This window comes from Heliconius melpomene, chromosome 1 (assembly GCF_056956725.1).
Source record: "Heliconius melpomene rosina isolate 202511_hmr_F chromosome 1, ASM5695672v1, whole genome shotgun sequence".
Classification (NCBI taxonomy): domain Eukaryota; kingdom Metazoa; phylum Arthropoda; class Insecta; order Lepidoptera; family Nymphalidae; genus Heliconius; species Heliconius melpomene.
The window spans coordinates 15,206,435-15,228,863 of record NC_140389.1 but is presented as its reverse complement, the minus strand read 5'-3'; the positions used below and the strand labels follow the sequence as shown (position 1 = coordinate 15,228,863).

Genomic DNA, 22,429 nt, shown 5'->3' with positions numbered 1-22,429 from the left:
GATTGCAGGAATAAGATAAAAACTGTTACCAAAGAATTACATATACATATTAAGTGCGAAAACCTAAAGGTATAAATTTTTTGTTTATTATTTTGGTTTAACAAAATCAAAATAAGTTTTATTTTATGTAAAATTATCTTTTACTTTTTACTTCCGTTGTTTTTCGGCTCGGTTTTTTTTTGTTCAAAATTAATTCTTTCACGATTTTAAGTGATAAGTAACCTTAAAAGGATACTTCTTAAACGAGTGTTGGTTGTGGTGGTAGTGGTTGTTAACGAGTGGCATCTGTTGTGATATGTAAAATTTGACTCAATTAGGTATTATTTTTGTGGAAACTAACATTTTGGAATATTAACAAGAAAATACATAAAAAATATTCGGGCGAATTGGGAACCTCTCTTTTTTTGAAGTCGGTTGAAAATGAAAAGTTCTTTTTTTAAGGTTGGTTGAAAAGAAATGCAACGATGGGGAATCTTACTTCTGACAATAATTTTAACAAAGTTTTCCCTGGTAACTATTCCAGTATAAGTAATATTTACCAAAATAAAAACAAATTTTCTCAATTTTGACCGGATTTTATAATCAGAACCTAACCAAACTTTCATCAAACTATCCTTGAAGTGTATTCTTTCAAATAAGAAAAGAATCATTAGAATCGGTTGGCGTGATATTGAGTTATTCGTCATTTTGTCGCACACGTACCAATACAAATTTAATACTTATGTGATTTTCTCATAGATACCATTGTCAAAAATAGACCAAAAAAAATTGGTTCCCACATGGGAAGTACTACCTTTCAAATAAAAAAAATCATCAAAATCGGTTCACTTAATCATAAGTTATGAAGTAACATACATAAAAAAAAGAAACAGTCGAATTGATAATCTTCTTTTCTTACAGAAGTCGGTTAAAAAAGATTTGTTTTTGCGCCTGGTAATTATTATGATACTGTTGATTATTCCTTAAATAAACAGGCTTTGTTCTATTATTTATTGTTTTTTATTTTGCAAATAATAGCTTTAAAAATATGGTAACAATTTACCCCGGTCTGTTAACAACTTGCCCCAAGTCGGGGTAAGTTGTTACTTTCCGACTTCAGTCATAAAAAAATTCATAATAAAAAAGTCTTACAAAGAATACCCCAAATTACTGTTTTAATTGCAAGTCTAGATATGTAAGTTTAATTTGATTATATTGTATAAATACTAAAATCAAGTATTCGTAGTAATATTTGAGGTTAAAAAAAAATCGGAACTTTTGGCCCCGCTCTCCCCTACGACAATTAAACATTGGTTGTATACGATTCCTTATATCAAAGCAATACTTTAAAATAAAGGCTGCTCCATCTCCACTAGCTCTACAATTAACATCATGGACTCTACATGATAAAGTGCAGCACTTTTTGAATCAGCTAAAAGGAACTATAATAGGAATAGCCATTAGTTAATGAGTGATCGATCATTACTGTTCAAATATGTTGGGATCGACAAACATACAATCAGGCTTATTGGATTAATTTTCTACGATAATAGATAAATTATATCGACGTTGGAGGTCTTCATGGCACAGGGGTACGTGCTACTGTAAACGCCACGGTTGTGAGTTCGATTTCCTCTCGCGGGAAAGAAAAAATAAATATTTTTAATAAGTATAATAACAGGGCAAAGCGCCGCATTGAGTAGGTACCTAACGCGCAATGTCTTGAGGATTTGGCGGAAAGTGGGGAGCCCAAATGTTTTTTTGTGAAAACGGAGTGTCCTAACACTGGATTCCCTATTTCCCTCTGCCTGTTCTATTATGAGTAACAAATAATATTGACAATAACATTTTGTTTATGTACCATGATGTAGAATGAAAAAGTATACGAGGAAACACGACGATTGTGATTTCGATTTGCACTCGATAGAATGATTAAATTAAAATTGACTGAACTTCCCTGGTGTGGTAAGATAAATGAGAATACGAGGAACGTATTGTTACATAAATAACGAAGCTTTAGTTATATATTACTTAAGACTTAAGGCATTTGAACATTAAATATTATAATGTACATAATAATTTAAGATTATGCGCTTAATATTTTTTATCAGCCAGTTTGTGAAGCCGCCGTGTTGCAGAGGTACAGCGAGGGTAAATGTAAACGAGACAGTTGTGGTCCTAGTGGGAGGAGAATAAAAACATTTCATCGCCCTGGTAACAAGAGAGGCAGAGGAAGAAGCATAGAGTTCCACCACTAGTTACGCAACTGATTGGGCGGTGCGTGGAGAACGGTATGTCTTAACACTAGATTCCTTCTGTCGTCCTATTTTCTAGTAAAAAGTCACTCCGTTCTTCAACAAAAATTGAACTGCGAATCAATTTACTTACTCTAGTCTCTCAGAACTACAAAATGGAAATAATTCAAATATCACCTGAGTGCCAATCGAACCAGCAAAAATTGCTTTACACTCAAGCACTAATCTTCCATATCACAATGGCCTTTGAATTTAATAATTATATATTTTTTTCTACTTAACGAAATTTTCAAACCAACCCTGACCTAAAGTCCCTTCATAAAAGAAGTAGCATAATATCCTGACCTCATCATTTATTCTATCACATAATAAGACCAGTTTGATTACGTACGGCTTATCAAGCTGGGACACGCGAAAAAATCCTTACAACCTATACAACAGAGACGAATGTATAAAAATATAGTTACTGTTCCAAAGTTCCAGGGCCCTCTCGATGTCCTTATAGTGATAGACTTGTTTTGTTAGATTTTGTTTTTCAATTAGATTTTTTGTGATAGAATTCTTAAATAAATTGTTTACTTAAAGCTTGGTAACTATTGAGTTATTTTTAGATTCACGCTCTATCCCGCATATGGCCTAGCAAAGAGAACTCAGTATTAAGACATTTTCGATTTTCGAGACATTGTACGCTCTGTAAATAAATTTCAATTTTACTTTTTATTAAATTAGCATTTTGATTTTCCAAAATATTCTTCGGATCTATAACAATAACGATAATAAATAGTTGAATTATTATATTTAGTACATACAATTCAAAACAAACATAATAATGTATGGAGTAATTTCTACATACAATTTTCCTAAAAAAACCAACCAGCCAGCCCTGCAGTACAAAAGTAGTTAGATTTGTGAGTAAAGCCGAAAGGAGCCGGTCTCCCGGGAGCGGGACGCTAAACGCCTGTTAGCACGCCACTGTGCGTATTGGACGCGTCCACGCTATTGTTGGTACAGAGATGTACTGTGGGATAGATAGATATATAGATAGATAGATGTTTCGTAGACGAAATATGTGCTTAGATAAAACAAACAATCTAAATGTAATATTTTTATTCATTTGGCCCATTATAATTGTTTTTGAATTATTAAGTTACATAGAAATGCCACCACCGGCTCGGAATGCGGTTCTGCTGAGAAGAACCGGCAAGATTCAACTCTTTTCTTTTCTAAAATATGATTTACAAAAAATGTCAAATCAATAACTTCCCGACTAAGTATTTTAAGTCCATGGGATTAAATGAATAGGATATTATATGTTTTATTCCCCTAACTGGGAATCGAACTCACAACCGCCACGTTAACAAACGTACGTTTTTGCTCCTGCGCCACGACTGGCCTCGAGAATATTTGAATTTAAATTATATGTTTTTTATGATATTCAAAACACAGCACAGATATTATGTTCTTGCTAGCAATAGCATTATTTTACATGTAAAATTAAATTTAGGGGACGTTACATCTTAGTATCTACTTGCTAACAAAACAAGCTTTAATATTAATATATAATTTAATAAGAGATAAAATAATTAAAAAAAAATACCTAACTTAACCCGTAAATTATAAAACCAAAGTAATCTTATTACTTATTAAGCAAAAATACTACGATGGTACTTATATACTAATATAGGTACGTACCATATACCTATTTCTACAGCAAAAAGCCAGGTTCCACCGAGATTTGAACTCGGATCGCTGGATTCAAAGTCCAGAGTGCTAACCATTACACCATGGAACCGGTTGGCGCTGTCACGCAAATTATATATTGAAACTTAGTCGTGAGAAGCCTTTTGAATTTCGTCATATTACTTTCTCTATAACGGTAACACAGTATTGACGCATATGGATATTAAAATATTTGAACAAGTTTCTCCTATTATTTATAGGTAGTCAAGTAATCAATTTAAAGTTAATTTATTAGATTACATTATCATTTAAATATTGCTTAAAGACAGACAATAAATTATTAATTGTGATAGTTATTTAACATTTAGTAAATATATGTAGAAAAAGGCAACCCAAATATCTGGACTCTTAGGAATTAAGTACCTACAAATTTCCATTTCTCCATTATTTTTTTCTACAAGATGTCACTTCTTGCCAAATTTGATAAGTCTATATTATAGGAAATTCCCTATATCTTTCGATTACGCGAGGAATAAAATTGACAAACTTAAGTTTGCGGCCGTATGCACTCTATTTTTAATAGTGTTATTCCAGATTTTTAACAGAAAACTATTTTATTAAGAAAACGTATAAACACTTGAACACATTTTCGTTTCCTATAGAACGGGTTCAAATCCTGCTACATTCAAAATCTTACACCGTTTCTAAAAAAAAGATATACTAAAGCTTATATACCCCAAATCCACCCCTGTCCGGTCAGAATCGCCGTTCATATATAATGCAGCGGCCCCACGTGTCCCGCTGTACGCAATCAGTATTGTGAATTATGTATCACGCCGGACCGATGATTGCGTGGCTCGCGAGATTCACGAAGATTTCTATTGTGCCCATACGTTTTTTTTAATATTTGACGATTTGCTAGACAATTTACTATATATAAAGTATAGTAAAATGAAGTTGAAGTTAAAGCTAGTCGGGGGTTCGATTTCTATTTGAGGAAATGAACTATTTAATATATTATCCATTTTCTTCGCTGACGCGAGTTCCGCAACGACGGCACTAGGTTCCCTCTTCCTTAGCACTAGGTTCCCTCTCCTTACCCTGCTACATGCGGATAAAGAGTGCAGCATTTTTTTTTATAAATTCAAAATTATATTAACATCTTCATCCGTTTCGACGTCTTACGTATGTACGTAACATCTTAACACGACCTAGAAAGATGACCCTTGACGTCATCGACTATAGCGAGTGAAAGGCGAAATTTTATATACAATATATTAAGCGATTTACATGTGCGGTTCCATGGTGTAATGGTTAGCACTCTGGACTTTGAATCCAGCGATCCGAGTTCAAATCTCGGTGGAACCTAACTTTTTAGACATATAGTACTTATAATGATAAATATTAGATTATATGCATTTTATATATATCATGAGAGTCATAGTTAAAATAACGATATGTTGATATGACTTTATTTATGAACCGATTAAAATAAAACAAATAAAAAAAATAAGAAAATTTGCCAAAATACAACAAATTTAAAAATCATTTTTTTACGTTCTATCACAATGATCACTATATCCAATAATAGTTTTTTCTCAAATAGCTTCCATATACAGACACTGATATGGTACAATTATATTAAACTAGCGGACGCGCGCAGCTTCGCTTGCTTATTAAGGGGTGAATTCTAATAAACCATGAAACATTTATGTTCAATAAAATATTTTTAAGAGTCTAAATTAAAAATTTAAAAAAATCGGTGGCGATTTAAAGATTTTTCCATACAAACTTTCAACCCCTTATTTGCACCCTTAGGGGAAGAACTCTAGAAAACGATAAAACACGTATTCAATTAAATACTTTTGAAAATCTAAATTTCAAATTTTATAAAAATCGATGCCGATTTAATTTTTTTTCCATACAAACTTTCAACCCCTATTTCACCCCTTTAGGGTTAATTTTTTTAAAATCTCTTCTTAGTCGATGTCCAGATTACGAAAGTAAACATCTGTCCAAATTTCACATTTCTACGCACAGCGGTTACGGCTGTGCGTGCGTCTTACCTTAGTCAGTGAGGACAAGTCCTTTTTATATATATACTAGCGACCCCCTTGCGGCTTCGCCCGCTTTTACTACTGGATTATTCATATAATGTATGTTTGCAAAGCACTTAAGATAATGTGAAAATTAATTAAACTCTAATGCAACCCGCATTTCCGTAGTTTCAATAAGGATTTTCCAATTGTTTTACACAGCAAGGATTTTTTTGTACGTACCGTAATTTTAAATCTGTGCTACTAATCTTTTCAAGTACTTATGAAAATATTTTTAAATGACTATTTTTAGATAGTTAAATGACTATTTTTAAACGGAAGAAATTATAAACAAAAGCCTACCTACTAACAACTACTACAAAAAATATGAAACCAAATATATCGCGCTGAAATAATACATTCAAGTCCAATTATCCAATACGTGCAAACGCATCTAAATCTTCGTTGCTATGACTCTATAGCGGGCGGGTTTTTTTTTCGAGCTTGTGGTTAATGCTGAAGAGGGTATTCTGTCCCTGATGAAAAGCAAGCACTACGTGGCTGCCTGTGAGGAAAATTAAATAGAATGCATTGGCCGGGAATCGAACCCGGGCCCGCGTGGCAGGTGAGCATTCTACCACTGAACCACCGATGACTGCGCATGACGCGCTTGTATAAGCAAAACGTGGCGGGGCGCTTTTCGCAGCAATGATTTTTTGATATTGTAACAATTTCTAAAGTACTTATTAAAATGAAAAAACAGTAAAAGACAGGTTTAATCTACATTAAATGGCCAACGTAACTAATATACTTATTTATATGCTGAGAGTAAGGGATAAGTAAACTACTTGAGTCGGCACAGCTGATGTGTCAACGGCGTGATGTGTCAACAATTAAATGCGTTTTTCTCTAATACTATTCGCAATTTCGAAATAGTGTAAAAAGCAAATTTTATCTTCGTTTAACGTAGAAAATTAATAAAGTATTTTAAAGGATAAGGATTAATACCATTATGGAAAAATATCCCTCACAATAAAAAATATCTTGAAATTACTATTTTTAGACAGAAATATGATCACTACACGTTATCCTTAAAAGATAAAAATATGCTCTCGCGGACTTTTTTGTAGATCTTATTAAGAGGAACAATACTCCAGTACATTTTTTTCATGTAGTACTTACCATTAAAGCAGCGCATGCGCGAAAGTGTCTCAACGGGTAGGACTTTAGACACATTTATCGTATTTATGTTAATTTACATAAGAATGTACAAATAATAAACTATATATAAACCTTCCCTGAAAAATACTCGACCTAATGGTGAAAACCGCATAAAAATCCGTTGGGTGGTTTAGAAGAAGAAGAGTTAGAAAGTTCAGACAGACACGAAAAGCGACTTTGTTTTATAAGATATAGGATATATATATATGTCGGAGTTGGGTGGATTTCCCTCGCACATAGTTTTGAGTACCCGGTCTACTGTGGGCTTCAGTGGATAATGTTGGCACGAGTAAACATAATTTGTGATATTACGAATTAATTACAACACCGTAACCAATTCACAAGAAAGCAGCTACCGCTATCCCAGTAGGTAGATACACAGCACGGAACGCGGGACAGTTTCAGTGTCGTCTGCACCGGCCGACCGCCAAACACAAAGTGAGTCGATGTCCGTCAGCCACGCCTCGAGTCGACTCGCCTCGACTCGCCCTTTCCATCATACCAGTGCATAACACTAACTCTGTAAAGCGCCAACAGATGGCGCTGGCGTTCCGGAACCACCTCAGTACTACTATTTCCGACACGGCCATCCTGCTAGCACACGTCCTCGTGTGTTGATTAGCCTAGAAGAAAAAGCTACAACAGTACCTCGTACCGCTCGGCCAACCTACACCAGAACCTTACCAACCAACTTCCAGAACCGTACACCAGAACTGTACGCTAAGAATTGTACACTAGAACTGGATACTTAAACCGTACACTAGAATTGTACACTAGAATCGTACCCTTAGAACTTTACACCAGACCTTTATATCAGAACCTTATACCAGAACCTTGTACCAGGACCGTACACCAGGACCTTACACCAGGACCTTACACCAGAACCTTGTACCAGGACCGTACACCAGGACCTTACACCAGGACCTTACACCAGGACCTTACACCAGGACCTTACACCAGGACCTTACACCAGGACCTTACACCAGGACCTTACACCAGGACCTTACACCAGGACCTTACCCCAGGACCTTACACCAGGACCTTACACCAGGACCTTACACCAGGACCTTACACCAGGACCTTACACCACAACTTTACACCACAACTTTACACCACAACTTTACACCACAACTTTACACCACAACTTTACACCACAACTTTACACCACAACTTTACACCACAACTTTACACCACAACTTTATACCACAACTTTATACCACAACTTTATACCACAACTTTATACCACAACTTTATACCACAACTTTATACCACAACTTTATACCACAACTTTATACCACAACTTTATACCACAACTTTATACCAGAACAACTCGACACCAGAACAACTCGACACCAGATCAACTCGACACCAGATCAACTCGACACCAGATCAACTCGACACCAGATCAACTCGACACCAGATCAACTCGACACCAGATCAACTCGACACCAGATCAACTCGACACTACAACTTGACACTAATCTGGATCATAATTGTAACTAATCACTACACACAAATACCACAGCCATGTACCATCGACATCATCATAACCAAAACTTCACTTTACTTTACTTCACTTTACTTCAGCAACAAGTTACAACCTACTTCATTTTACTTCAGCAACAAGTTACAACCAAGTTAACAGAAACCTCCGAGTAAAGACCTCTAACGCCACGGCTCTCCAGCCGAACAGCAATCACATTGCTCTCTCACATCTCAATACGCATATCCATCGAGTGGATCGCCCGTGTACGTCACCTCTGCGACTACACGCTACGGTCTCTGCAGACCACGACCTCAGTACGGTCGAAAACCTCTCAATACGCATATCCATCGCGTGGATAGCCCGTGTATGTCACACCTGCGACAACACGCTACGATCTCTACAGACCACGACCTCCGCCAGAGTTAAACGCACACCGCGCACCCACGGACTACTTGAGTTGCCCCAAGAGATACCGATTTCTACCGGGCTACGACTACGAAATAACTACTGGTACGGTCGAACACATTACGGCCGATAGAACCATTTACTCGAGTCTCTTCAACTACTTAAGCTTAAACACCATCATTATCATCAACAACATCATAAATTACACATTGATTTCGTCGGGTACATGACTTACTGGCATTTTCCTCAACCTATCGTAAGCAAATTTGTACGTTACAAGACGTTTATAATTTACAGCTATTAGTGTGTAACAATCACACTCCAAAACTTCGACAACCGTAAATGGACCTTTGAATTTCGAATCTAATTTTGCCTAATTTCTCTCTTCGTTTTCTAACAATACGCTAACAGAAAATTTACTAACTTTAGTTTTTGTCATATCAAAACGGGACCTACCATATTCCGCACACTTCGTAATAATGTCCGATGCTACTAAACGAATTTCGTCAATGTCAACGTCAGTCTATACCTCACTACTACACATCAATGATACAAATCAATGATACACACCAATGAGACACATCAAAGACACAAATCAAAGATACACACCATTGACGCACATCAACAACAAATCAATGATACATCAATGATACACATCAACGACACACATCAATGATATACACCACCGATATACATCAATGATAACGGTATCGCAACTTCACGTATTAAAAGCTCAAAGCTCCCGGTTTATCGTACTATTTATCACGAGTTGTACTCTCCTACAGATTCTTGCTACAACCTATTACCGCTAGTCTCAAACGCCGTTAATATGGACTTTAACACACTCCTGACGCGCCTTACCTGTCTTTTAGCACGAGGTAAACCCGCCGCCAAGAGATGCCAACCAATGTCTACTAGTGAAACCACCACCAGTGAAACATCTTCCCTGGTCAGCAATGATGCGAGTTGGAGCCCCAAACAAAGCCACAAGTCACCTCGTGAATACTCCAAGAGTCAATGCCTGCCGCATGAACTAAAAGAACACACTTCGCGAACGCGCCTGTCAGAATGAAAATGTACTCTTTCTTATCGTTTCACTGCTGAGCCTACCCGCCACGTCTAAACGAACCGTATGGCACGGCATCATTACCTTAGGGATCATATGCAGCCCAGCTTGAACCCTGCCTGAGTGAGATTTCGCGACCCTACAAGCAACGCAGTCATCCACAAATTTTCCAGCACACCATGACCGGAAACCAGCAAAAGTCAAAACGCTGTTCAATAGTCCCCTCAGCCTCGAGACGAACAACAGGTTCAAAACTGACGGAAATAGGAAGCTAATCCGACGAACTGCCACAACTTAATCACAGTCTCTGGAGGCGATAGAGACCTGACTAGCCTCCACTTCAAACCCCAAGTACACCACCCTCGTCCTAAAGAAGGAACACTTCACTAGGTTCAAAGAGAAACCAGCACTTGTCACAGCTTCCAACACTGCATTAAGTCCTCCCATACTGGACCGCTAAATCGGTTGAGACAATTAAAATGTCCTCAAAATACACCATCACGCAATCGCGAACCAAATCACCCAACGCGATCACAATTGTCCTCTGAAAAACCGAAATTGAATTCTTCAGACCAAAAGGCACAGTCAAGAATTCAAACTGCCCTTCAGCTGTTATGAAAGCAGTACTGTCTATAGAATTTTCGTTTACTGTGATCAAATGAAAACTGCTTGCGCTATAGAGTTTCAAAAAAAAATAATTAGCACCCTGAAAACGTGAAGTTTGATCAGTAATCAATGGAAGCGGATAACTGTCCGGGATGGTATTATTGTTAAACTCACTATAGTCAATATGGATACGATCTGAACGTCATACTTCTTTACTAATAAAGCTGGACTTTCGAAAGGAGAACAGCTCAGCCTAATGATTCAAGTGTAACCGTTTTTTAACTCTGTCGCGTATAATGCCACGTTCATCCGCCGACATTCTACATAGACGCCGCTATACTGGGCGATTCGGACCAGTTAATATTATTTTAAGTTCTCCGATATTAAACTCCGAACTATGAAAATTTTGAATATCGACCCAAGGTTTCTAAAAGTTTCAATTGGTCACTACCAGTAATATCAGCTGAGATGTCAGTCAAAGTCAACTCACTCACACTATCGCTATTTAGTGAATTTACATAAAGATTCCCGTCAAACAAAATGTCAGTCAGTTATGTTTACTGTAAAACCCTGATTTAAAATCTCGCGACAATAATATCATAAGAGGGCAATCGTTAATACTACACAACACAGAATTTGTTCGGTACTGTATACACGTGTTTGACTAATACCGGTCATAGTAACAACATTACTAAACCGTCGACCACTAAATGTAACAGAAAAACTTTCAACTAACGAGAATTTAGCACCAGAATCGTAAACGAAACAAATCAGTTCACCTTTGTCCTGTACCCTACCCTTTGGAGGTTGGACGCTGCATACGTACACACGCCGCTTCGTCCACACACCGCTCACCGCGCGCTGCGCCGTCCCCGTTACTGTTGCTCGGTCCGCCGCCGTCTTCGCTTGTACACGGGACGGCGATATGACCCGGTGTGCCACACTAGAAGCACACTAAAGGCTTCGCTGCCGGCTGCTGCACCACTTGACTCAACGTTGAAGATACAGGTGTTCGTACCGTCGCATCGATAGGCTTGCGTCTGCATTCCGCTCACTTATGGCCAGCCATTTTTCCACCGCTCAAACACTTCCATTGTTGTAAACGCTATACGTTAAAGCCGCGGGTCAGATCGTGATATGTGAACGAGTACAGTAGCCACAGCAACCTCTTCTTTGCCCACGTCACAATGTCCAGTGATTTGTGAGGGTAGCATGTCATACTCTCGTACGCTGTTTCGAGACAGCCACAAAGATGCTTCACCTTCCAGTGCCTTACTTACAGCAAGCTCGAGTTGACTGCCTCTCGGGGAGTTTGTCAAAAGCACAAGTCAGCCGTTGCGCACCACGATCTCGCGTCCGTGTCTTCTTTGTCAGGATCATAAGTGGGTAACCACATATACCTCCCTGAATTAGCCTCGGTGTATACAGGGCTTCGAACATAGCACGCCAGTGGTTATCTCCATTGTTCTCTGTGCCAACACCGATCGCACTTCTGATGTCGGAGTTGGGTGGATTTCCCTCGCACATAGTTTTGAGTACCCGGTCTACTGTGGGCTTCAGTGGATAATGTTGGCACGAGTAAACATAATTTGTGATATTACGAATTAATTACAACACCGTAACCAATTCACAAGAAAGCAGCTACCGCTATCCCAGTAGGTAGATACACAGCACGGAACGCGGGACAGTTTCAGTGTCGTCTGCACCGGCCGACCGCCAAACACAAAGTGAGTCGATGTCCGTCAGCCACGCCTCGAGTCGACTCGCCTCGACTCGCCCTTTCCATCATACCAGTGCATAACACTAACTCTGTAAAGCGCCAACAGATGGCGCTGGCGTTCCGGAACCACCTCAGTACTACTATTTCCGACATATATATATATATATATATATATATATAGATATCTACCTATACATTTATATTTACTTTACATGATTTCAAGTGCAATAAATGATATATAACCTAATATTTTTAATAAGAAAAATATAAAAAGTAAAACCGAATAAAGCGCTTATATAATATTTTTATATACATTTACAGTCCTCCACTGATATTCTATATCAGTACTCAGTACTTACCATAATTTGGATATATACGTGAAAAAAATATGATAAAATTTCACGATGCCATACAAAAATGATTGATTTACATCATGTCGTATAAAATATTGACAGTGTTGTAAAAGCCGAGGGTTGTATTGACCACGACCAGTTCTTTGCATAATTTTCTGCTCTCACGCATTTTGATTCTCTAGGGTTTCCCTTTAAGTGTCATACGGTTTTTGAAGTTTTTATTTGGATACGTGTTTTCTTTGGGGAAAACTAGCGACTGTTTTTCTTTAGAATATGAAGGAAATATTTTTTATAAATTTATGTTTATTAAGATTTTTCGAAAGATATTGCTTAAAATTTGTACGAACATTAAGAAACAAAAAATATTTTTAATAGTCTTGATAAATTTCATTGACTAGCTTCAATAGAAAAAAAATATTATTAGGTACAATTATTTAGAAGAATTTCAAGAGAATCATTTTGTATTTGTAAAGATTGTTGAAGCCAAACATGAAAAACTGGTTATAAATTTTACCTTTCTTTTTCTTTTCTTTTCTTTTTCCCTTACAGCTTCACGCTCTATATAATCTTGAGTCAAGACACTTCGTTCTCTAATTTATTTAACAGTTAACATTACAGCTATCTACTTTCATATATGTATTTGGCTACAAAAAAACCAAGCCATCCATTTATATTAAGCTTCCATTCCTAGAAGAACCTATAAAAAACCAATTGATTTCCTCCATATCTACCGAGACATTCCATTAACCATAGATTATTGTAATATTAGAATATACGTACATTTGACGCACGTTAACTCTTGCCAATACAGTACCTATAATATAAATTTTATCGTCCTATCACTTAGTATCGTATGAGTTCATAAATATACAAGGGTTTGTCGTATTTACGATGACATATAAAACTCTATGCGATCAAATTTTTATTGAAGTAATCACTTTTCATGATGTACGAGTATGTATGTAATATGCAAGTTTATTTGACTGTATGTTGGAATGTGGGGAATTATATTTTTAATAGGTTTCGTTTTTTTTTGTTTTATTTTTATATTTTCTTTGTTATGTCTTTATAAAATTTGGTAACTTAATTTTAATAAATATTTATATTAATATAATGTAAATATAGTACCTACTTTGGTCGCAGAAAAAGAATGAGCCTTTATTAAGAATAGATGAATTTATCGTGATTAGTATTATACGTCTCATAAGTTCTAGTTGATAGTGGTTGGGTTATATTTCCTTCTTATATTTATTGAGGCCATTGTGACGTATTGGTACAGGTTCTGACTGTAAGTGTGGTGGTCGTGAGTTTGGTTGCCAATCGAGATTGACTTACTTACATTTTCGCTCTCTGGTAACAATGCCTCGAAAATCGAGGGGAAAATGGTAATCAAAGTGTCTTAACAATAGGTTCCCTCTAACTACCCTACTGTATGCGGGATACAGCGATGAAATTCATATATTAATTGTTTCGTAGTACAAATACTAATAGATAATAAATTAAAAGTGGGTACTTTTCCCCACTTCCCATCTCAATTCAATTGTACTAAAGTGTCTAAATAAGATCTATCTCGCGATTTGATTCAGATCCGTCAGCCTGATGCTGTTTAATCTCTCATTGAAATTCAAAAGACATCACTACGAATCAATTACTGGGGGGGGGGGGGGTATTCAAATACTCCCCTTGATAGAAACGTTATTGAAGAATGTGCGTGTGATAGAATGTCAGCCAATATGGTGGGGTAAGGTTTTGAATGCAAATCAAAAATAACGTGGGTTTATCTTATTGTTTTTATATTATTAGTTGTTTTTTTTTATTATATTTTAGACAGCACCTTATATGTAAAATAATTCATTTGCTTGAGTGTGAATCAAACACCAGGGTTGGGGGTTTGATTCGCACTCAAGGTAATAAATTATTTTCATTTCTTCACTCTGATAAAGAGACAAAGCCGAATTTTGAGCTAATCCACTCAGCACACTATATCTTGAAAATTGAGCGGAAAGTGGAGAATGGAGATATATTTTTCTGCTTTCTCAGTGATGCTGGAAAATTTTACGTTATTAAGCAATATCTTGAAACATTAACAAAAAAGTCAAAATCATACCAAAAATTCAATATTTTTAGAATCCTTAATATAAAAAAAAATTTAAAAGCCATCTTATATACAAAGATAGATTAACAAAATCATTCAACACCCAATAAAGAAGCAAAGTGCTATTATGTAAATATGAAGATTAAGGCAGCAGCGGATATTATAATGGGAGAGCATGACACGATTGGGCCGAAGCGTAACTCAATACATAAGTTGGACGCCTCTGGAGGAATGGTGGTGATGTCTTGAGTATCGATGCTTGAGGATGAATAAATAATATGTGGTTTGAGAATTTCATAAGTTATTGGTGTTTCTAGGTTTAATTTTATATATACTTTCAACATTATTAGAACGAGCTAGAAAATTATATTTAATGTTATAAAGCTGAAGAATTTGTTTGGTTGAAGGTTCTAATTGGTCATTTGAAATTCCCAGTATTTAGTTATCCATGTCTCCTCCTCTTTATGGGAAAAAGTCATTAATAACAGCTGAAATGGAATTAAAAGTTAGTTTCTCATTGAATTTGAAGTAATACGTAAAAATAAGCCACTCCGTTTTTATTAAAGGCATTTTCTAAAAATTGTAAGAGTCTGAGAAGTAACAGTTGTGAATACGATTCCCGCTCGGGGGGATGAATTCTTTTAATTTCTTCGCTCTCGTAAGCAGACCAAACATGATGAAAAAATAAAAAATAAGCAAACCAAAAATATCTCTCGACAGCGACCATCTCTAAACATTGAAAACTGTAAACGGATTCGGCGTCTCAACTAAGAGACAGTTTTAAAGTAACTCCGCCCCTAACTTGATTCCGATGCGTCAAACTCACTGTTCGTGCCATCTTTATGTAAATTTGGCAAATTTAACTTTGCGAACGCGAAAGCAACGTTACAATTTGGTGACGCTACAAAATTCGTTTAGGGAGATGCAAGAGTAAGTTGGTGATGGAGACGCTACAGGAATTTCATCTTATCGGTCGCGTGACGGTTTTTTTAATGTCATAGTAGATACGTATATATGTATGGGTGTTTTATTACGTATGTATTTATATACTTATTCTACCTTGTAGTTTGTACTGTAAAGTTAAGTTTGCAAAACTTGGAAAACTTATTGAAATTTCATTTGCACTTTGTAATTTTAATTGTATTAGGAAGTAACTTTATTAATATCATATAATTTCCAAAATATACCTAATAACTAATCTTAATACTAAAATAAAATTAAATATAATTATCGTACTATAAATTAATTTTACTAAAATAATAAATAATAATAATTTTTCTAACATAACAAAAATAGAAATAAAAAAAAACCCATTTAAATTATTCAACACTTCTGAAACCTTTAAACGGACTGAAGCCAGACAGTTATATTAAACAAGTTTCTGGTGGGCGATTACATTCTATCTCTTAGCTACGCGTTGATACAAAAGACTTCAGACGTCGAGCCATTTGCATTTCAAACTGAAAACTCTTAACATATACACTTTAAGGGCCAAAATTGCGAAGCAAACGCCAAGACGTTGAAGCTCTGCTAAGAGAAAACGGATGTTACTTTGAGTGGAATAAGAACTTCTATCCATAATCGTATATTCTTGTTCGAAACTGTGAAAGCTTTATCTACAATGAAATTTGAGCTTTATTTTTTGGAAATTAAGTAGCTTTTTCAATGTGATAGTTGAAAGCAGGTGTGACAATTGCGGCAGCGACACAGTACAATTTGAATAAATTTGATAACTCTAGGTAGAGTCTATTGTGGGGGGATGATATCGGAAACTGATATGCTGATGAAATTGGACCCGAACGGATTATAAGACGTCAATATGAATTTCGCTTGTGTTTCCTTATCTGGTTGATGGGGGGAGGAGGAGGGGGGATGAGGCTTCTGTGGCAGTGTCGTAAGCTTTTGTATTAAAATGATTTGGAATTGAATACTGTATTGAGGCCAGTCGTGGCACAGGGGTAGAAAGAAGTGTGTGACTGGAAACGCGACAGGTTGTGAATTCGATTACCACTCCAGGAAATGAAATATTTAATATTTTCATATCTTCGCTTGGGTGTCAAGGCAAAGCGCGGCGTTAAGTTCCGCCGCTCAAGACGCAAAGCCACCAGAATTTGGCGGACTCTGCTACCCAGCAGAGTGTCTTTCTAATTACAGAATATTTCTTTATGCAAAACTAATGTACAAAAAAATAAACTCATTAAAAACGCATAAAATATTTTATTGTGATGTTTAAAACTCTTATTACGAAATGAGCAAGCAAATTTACAATGAAAGCTTTACTAAAAGATTGATGAATTATCTACAAAAATATCAGGTTCCACCGAGATTTGAACTCGGATCGCTGGATTCAAAGTCCAGAGTGCTCACCATTACACCATGGAACCTGTACTAATAATTAATCAATTATATATCTCAACATGCTAATAAGGTGTACTTTACACTTGAACAAATACCTAATAATACTTGAACGGTAAAAACGTCTTAAATAACATTTCTAAAATTTGTCAATTTTTATTTCAAAGTATTGTTTCAAGTCTTATCTATTATTTTACGAAATCAATAGAAAACACTAAAAAAAAGGAATGTGTATGTATAGGTATTTTTTGGTTTTCTAATAACTCAAAAAGTAGCGACTTTTAATATTAATTGTACTTCATTGAAATCTAAAAACGTATCAAAATCATATAATAATTAGTACTTATATTATTTCTTAAAAATAAATCAACTTCACGCTGTATCCCGCACATAGCAGGGTAGGCGGAGGGAACATAGTGTTAAGACACTCCGTTCCCCACATTCCGCTGAATTTTTCAAGGCATTTCATGTTGTGTGGTGGTTTTGCTTAGGTGCCAGAGCGAAGAAATGAAAATATTAAAAAATAATAATTCATTACTTCGAGCGGGGATCGAACTCACAACCGTCGCGTTACAGTCACTCCTTTGTGCCCATGCACCACGAAGCTCTCTAAAACTTCTTAGAACAATAAATTAAGAATTTCTTTTATTCATCAGGTGAAAATTGAAACAGACGAGCTATACAAGTCCAAGTTCGCGTGGAAAACCGCGCAGTTAGCGAGAATAATTGATGGCACGACGTCCCATAGGAACCAACTATGGGGCGAGCGCATGCGATACTGATATCTGATTTAGTTAGTCGTGTTTTTAAAATGTAATTAGTTTTAAGCCTTTCTTTTTAGCAGCTTTTTGTTATAATGGAATTTGTTAAAAATTGGTTAGATTTTACATTTTTTCCCTACATAGGCAGAGGAAAATTTGTGCTAATTACTAAGATTTTGCGCCCAATTTTCGAAAGATTGTAAGATGTGTTACGGAATTTGGTACCGCCCTTTGTCCTGGACTTGGAAAATGAAAATAATTTAAACAAAGTTATTCCCTAGAGTGGAGTGCGAACCGATAACCACCGCGCTACAATCAGCTGTCTTACTACATCCTTTATTTGTTTTATATATAGAAAAGAGTTACATTTGTACGCCTTTTTTCTTCTACTTTCATACAATATTGATTTTACAATATATTTACTTAATATAAAACGCTTAATACGCTTAAAATGAAAATTGCCCTCGATATTTTTGCAGGTGACCTCGTTAAAGTAATTATAGTAAGATTTTTTAAAATTTGAATAGACATAGTAGTATTCATATTTTTTTAGCTTCACGCTGCATCCTGCACATATCAGGATAGGCAGAAGGAGCCTGGGAGCCTAAAGAAAATTTAAAAATTCTTCGTTTTTACGTTACTATTGTTAGTTACAACATTTTTTATCATATAATAATTTGCCTCAACCGAGAACAGAACCCCTAAACCCTACTAAAACATTATATTTCTAAACAAATAACTGGTCGCGTGCTCAAAGCCATCTCGCAGTAATCAAGATTTGTAGAGTCTGGTCGAAGCGAGTTCCCTAACAATTTGCTACATTGATTTGTGGCCCGTTAAATACACCTTTATTGTCAATTAGGAACATTACGTAAATTATTGAAATCCCTGTGAAGTCGACTTACGGAATTTGTTCAAATTAACCCATTTAGACCCATACTCAAACTAGCAGTAAATAAAAGGTTTTTTAGGTAATAATTGATAGATATCGATGTAAGAAAATAAAAAACGTAAAAAAAAATATATTTTTTTTTTATTTAAATATAAAAAAAATGCCGTCCTTAAATGGGGCCAATGGGCACATGTACTATCAAAATTTTCGAAACTATTTTTGCGACACGAAATGTTTTATAACACTTTTTACACTATCAACGCGTTTGTTTTATGGCACATTGCACGTCTCAGTTGCTAGCAAAATTTTTGGGAGTAGTGGTCTACCCCGTGGTGCTGCAGACTTCGTACTGCAGAAGCTGCTGGTCGCATAAATACGTTAATGTTTTCGTCTCTTAAATCGTGACGAGCGATGTAACGAAAAAAACAAGCTAATCTATCCTGTTTATATTGGTTAACAAGTGCAGGTGCCGCGAATTTGCAACAGCAAGGTCCTATGTATGTGTGGATAAAACCCACCACCATTTTTTGCCACGTACAGCATTGCTATATAGGTAAAAAGATTGATCAGCCTGATCAACCCCTTCCATACCACACTGTAAAACCTTCGCACTAATAAAATTTGGGTAACTTGGTAAAATCAGTAATCAAAATCGGCTCGGTTTTTCTTTTCATATCCTTTACTGCTGAGTTTCATCTTTTAACAATTCTTAAATTTCTCAAGACGACCTTGTATATTAGTCGTAGTTGGATCACTTTTACACCAACAGGGTTGCTCAAGATTACGGTTCCTCTACGTCTCTTAGCAAAAGGTTCATAAATGCTTCTATTAGTAAGCAGGCAGATTAGCAGTGCTTTGTATATCTACATCTTCTTCTTCGTCGATTACCACACCTGGTTCTAGAGGCAGCACAACTAAATATACCTCTCCGAAGTCTTTTTCTTCAATAATTACAACTGCGATTGCTTCTTGAAGACCCTTATATTCATTGCGACCGCTAAATATCCTAAGAGTCATTATGAACTTTGGATGGGCATGCGTATAAAAACATAAAAATTGACCTCTGATGTGCCCATTGGCCCCAATTGGGGACAGCATCGTAAAAGTTGCATTTGTCCTATTACGACTCTTCTTTTCTAATCAAATGTAATTATATTACATAGAATACTAAGTACTTAAGTATGTTTTGTACCAAAACAAATGTAGTTAGAAGAAAAATTTAAAAATAAAAATACTTACATTTTGCCTTCACAGATTTCGTGAAACAGCTTTACAAAAGGCACGAAATGAACAATTGTAAAAAAAAATTAATTGGATTTTACTGCTACAACATAAGGATATACTAGTTATCTTTACAATTCTAGACATAAACTGCGTAAAAATAAAAATATAAAAAAACAAGGGTATTATTGTAGGTGTACCCATTTGGGCACGGCGGGTCTATATGGGTTAATAAAATAAAATAAAAAATATATGATTAAACGATTAAATTTATATATTTTTTTATTATATTTTGGCTTCAAGGTTTATCTCGCTAATAGAAGGATAGTGTTGAGACAGTATTCCCTATTTAATTTAATCAGTTTCTTTATTAAGTATATTTTTTTATCGATCATGTATAACAAATTATCAGAAAAGAACCTCGCAATAAAACACTCCTCTCTCTACTTCCTAGCCATCTTTCAAAGAAAATATTAAAAACAACTAAGCAATAACAAAATTCAAATACCAATACGAATAAATATAACAATTTACATACTAAACAAACGGCGTACACTAAAGATAGTAGCACTTCCCAATAATATATTTACATGGCATAAAGCGTACGTCTTATAACGCCCGCGAGTGTCGTCAACGTGTATTGCCGATAATTATCGAACGGGTACAGGATAGGTCCCTTATAGCGTTTGATAAGGGTACGATACGATTATTGGTGTATTTTCTTTTTTAAAGTTCAATTTTTTTTTTTGTATTTTGAGAAGTATACTAAAGACTGAAAAAAGGCTGCTGAACTAGGCAGAAAAAAGAAATTAAAAAATACTGCAGTAACAACTTAATTTGAAATTTTAAGCAATCCCATATGAAAAAGTTACTGATTTTAAAAATACTAGGTTCCACCGAGATTTGAACTCGGATCGCTGGATTCAAAGTCCAGAGTGCTAACCATTACACCATGGAACCTGTTATATTACATTTTAAATATAATCAACAGATAACTATTTATTATTATTGTACTGTAGCAAAGCTGTCCATACAACTTTCTAAATCCTTAACATGCGTATATTAGCGTCACTTCCTTTCTATTGTTTTTATAATCAGGAGAGATAAGTGTAAACAATTAATCGTAAACTAATTATAGTAAAATTACCTATATATTAAAGTCGATCTTTTTAGGATCTAATGAGACTAATATTTTTATTTTAACTGTCTTAATTTATTTGAAAATCCTCGTAGACTATGAGATAAGAAAATATTTTAACATGTATTTAAGAGACTAACAAATTGTAGAATAAAACTTATAAAATTATTTTTTGGATATTCTACTAGAATCATACCACTCTACGTAACAATAGGCTGTTCTAGTTCTACGTTAATTTGACGAATAAAAAAAAACAAATTATTATCTATATATTTTTTATTAAATAATAGATTTGTGTTTTTTTTTTATTACGATAATTTTATTTTTTTAATTTAAATATCGTAGCCGTGTCATATACAGTAAACATAGACGTTAGGCGTAGGTTAAGCCGTAAACGTCGTCGTTTATATTATGGTCCATAAGTTTTAGTGCTTGCATAATACTAGTTGCATTTTACAATTCCTTAATTTTATTATTTGTTTTAATATTAAATACTGCAAGGATAATGTTTGTTTATCTGTAACGTAACTCAACGTCGCATTTTATTTCCCTAGAAAAGGAGGAATTAAAATTTATTTTGATATTCCCCCCCCCTCGAGGAAATTCACAATAAATTATTGATAATTTGATACTATTTTATTGGATCACAATTCATGTTTTACTGTAGATTCAAGCTTTTATTTAACTTCTGGTGTTAGGGAATATGTTAGTGTATGTGAAATCTGGGAAGCTCAGTGTATCTACTTCCTAGTATCCAATTGAATTGAAATTTAAATTATGATTTCAGTTCTGATAACTATGAAATTGCATACAATATGTGGTTTAAATGAAAAAATACTAAACATTAGGTTCCCTCTGCCTACTGAAACAAAAGAAAATCTTAATTTCGTTATACAAAACATAAAGCAGGTGACTTAAATAACAATACCAATTAAAACATAGACATACGGCAACAAGAACAAATTTACCATTTCATTTAACCGACAATGGCAATATTTGAGCAATCCTCCCCAAATACAAATAATAATCTCGTTATTAACCCCCACAATGAGCGTTTAAAATAAAAATTCACTCAAAAGAACATCCCCCTGTTCCAAAACAAAACGAAATCAAGACCTAGACAGTCTTATATCACAATTTTTTTATACTGAAAATTGCAA

General features: G+C 35.3%; 4 non-coding genes across 4 annotated transcripts; 1 reads left to right on the top strand and 3 right to left on the bottom strand.

Annotated features, from left to right (window-relative positions):
- Positions 1–3,954: 3,954 nt before the first annotated feature.
- TRNAQ-UUG (transfer RNA glutamine (anticodon UUG)) lies at positions 3,955–4,026 on the bottom strand. The gene has a single exon. It is a non-coding gene; the product is annotated as a tRNA-Gln (tRNA).
- Positions 4,027–5,210: 1,184 nt separating this feature from the next.
- Positions 5,211–5,282, top strand: TRNAQ-UUG (transfer RNA glutamine (anticodon UUG)). The gene has a single exon. It is a non-coding gene; the product is annotated as a tRNA-Gln (tRNA).
- Positions 5,283–17,214: 11,932 nt separating this feature from the next.
- Positions 17,215–17,286, bottom strand: TRNAQ-UUG (transfer RNA glutamine (anticodon UUG)). Its single transcript has one exon. It is a non-coding gene; the product is annotated as a tRNA-Gln (tRNA).
- A 3,733-nt stretch (positions 17,287–21,019) lies between these two features.
- On the bottom strand, positions 21,020–21,091 carry TRNAQ-UUG (transfer RNA glutamine (anticodon UUG)). The gene has a single exon. It is a non-coding gene; the product is annotated as a tRNA-Gln (tRNA).
- Between the last annotated feature and the right edge of the window lie 1,338 nt (positions 21,092–22,429).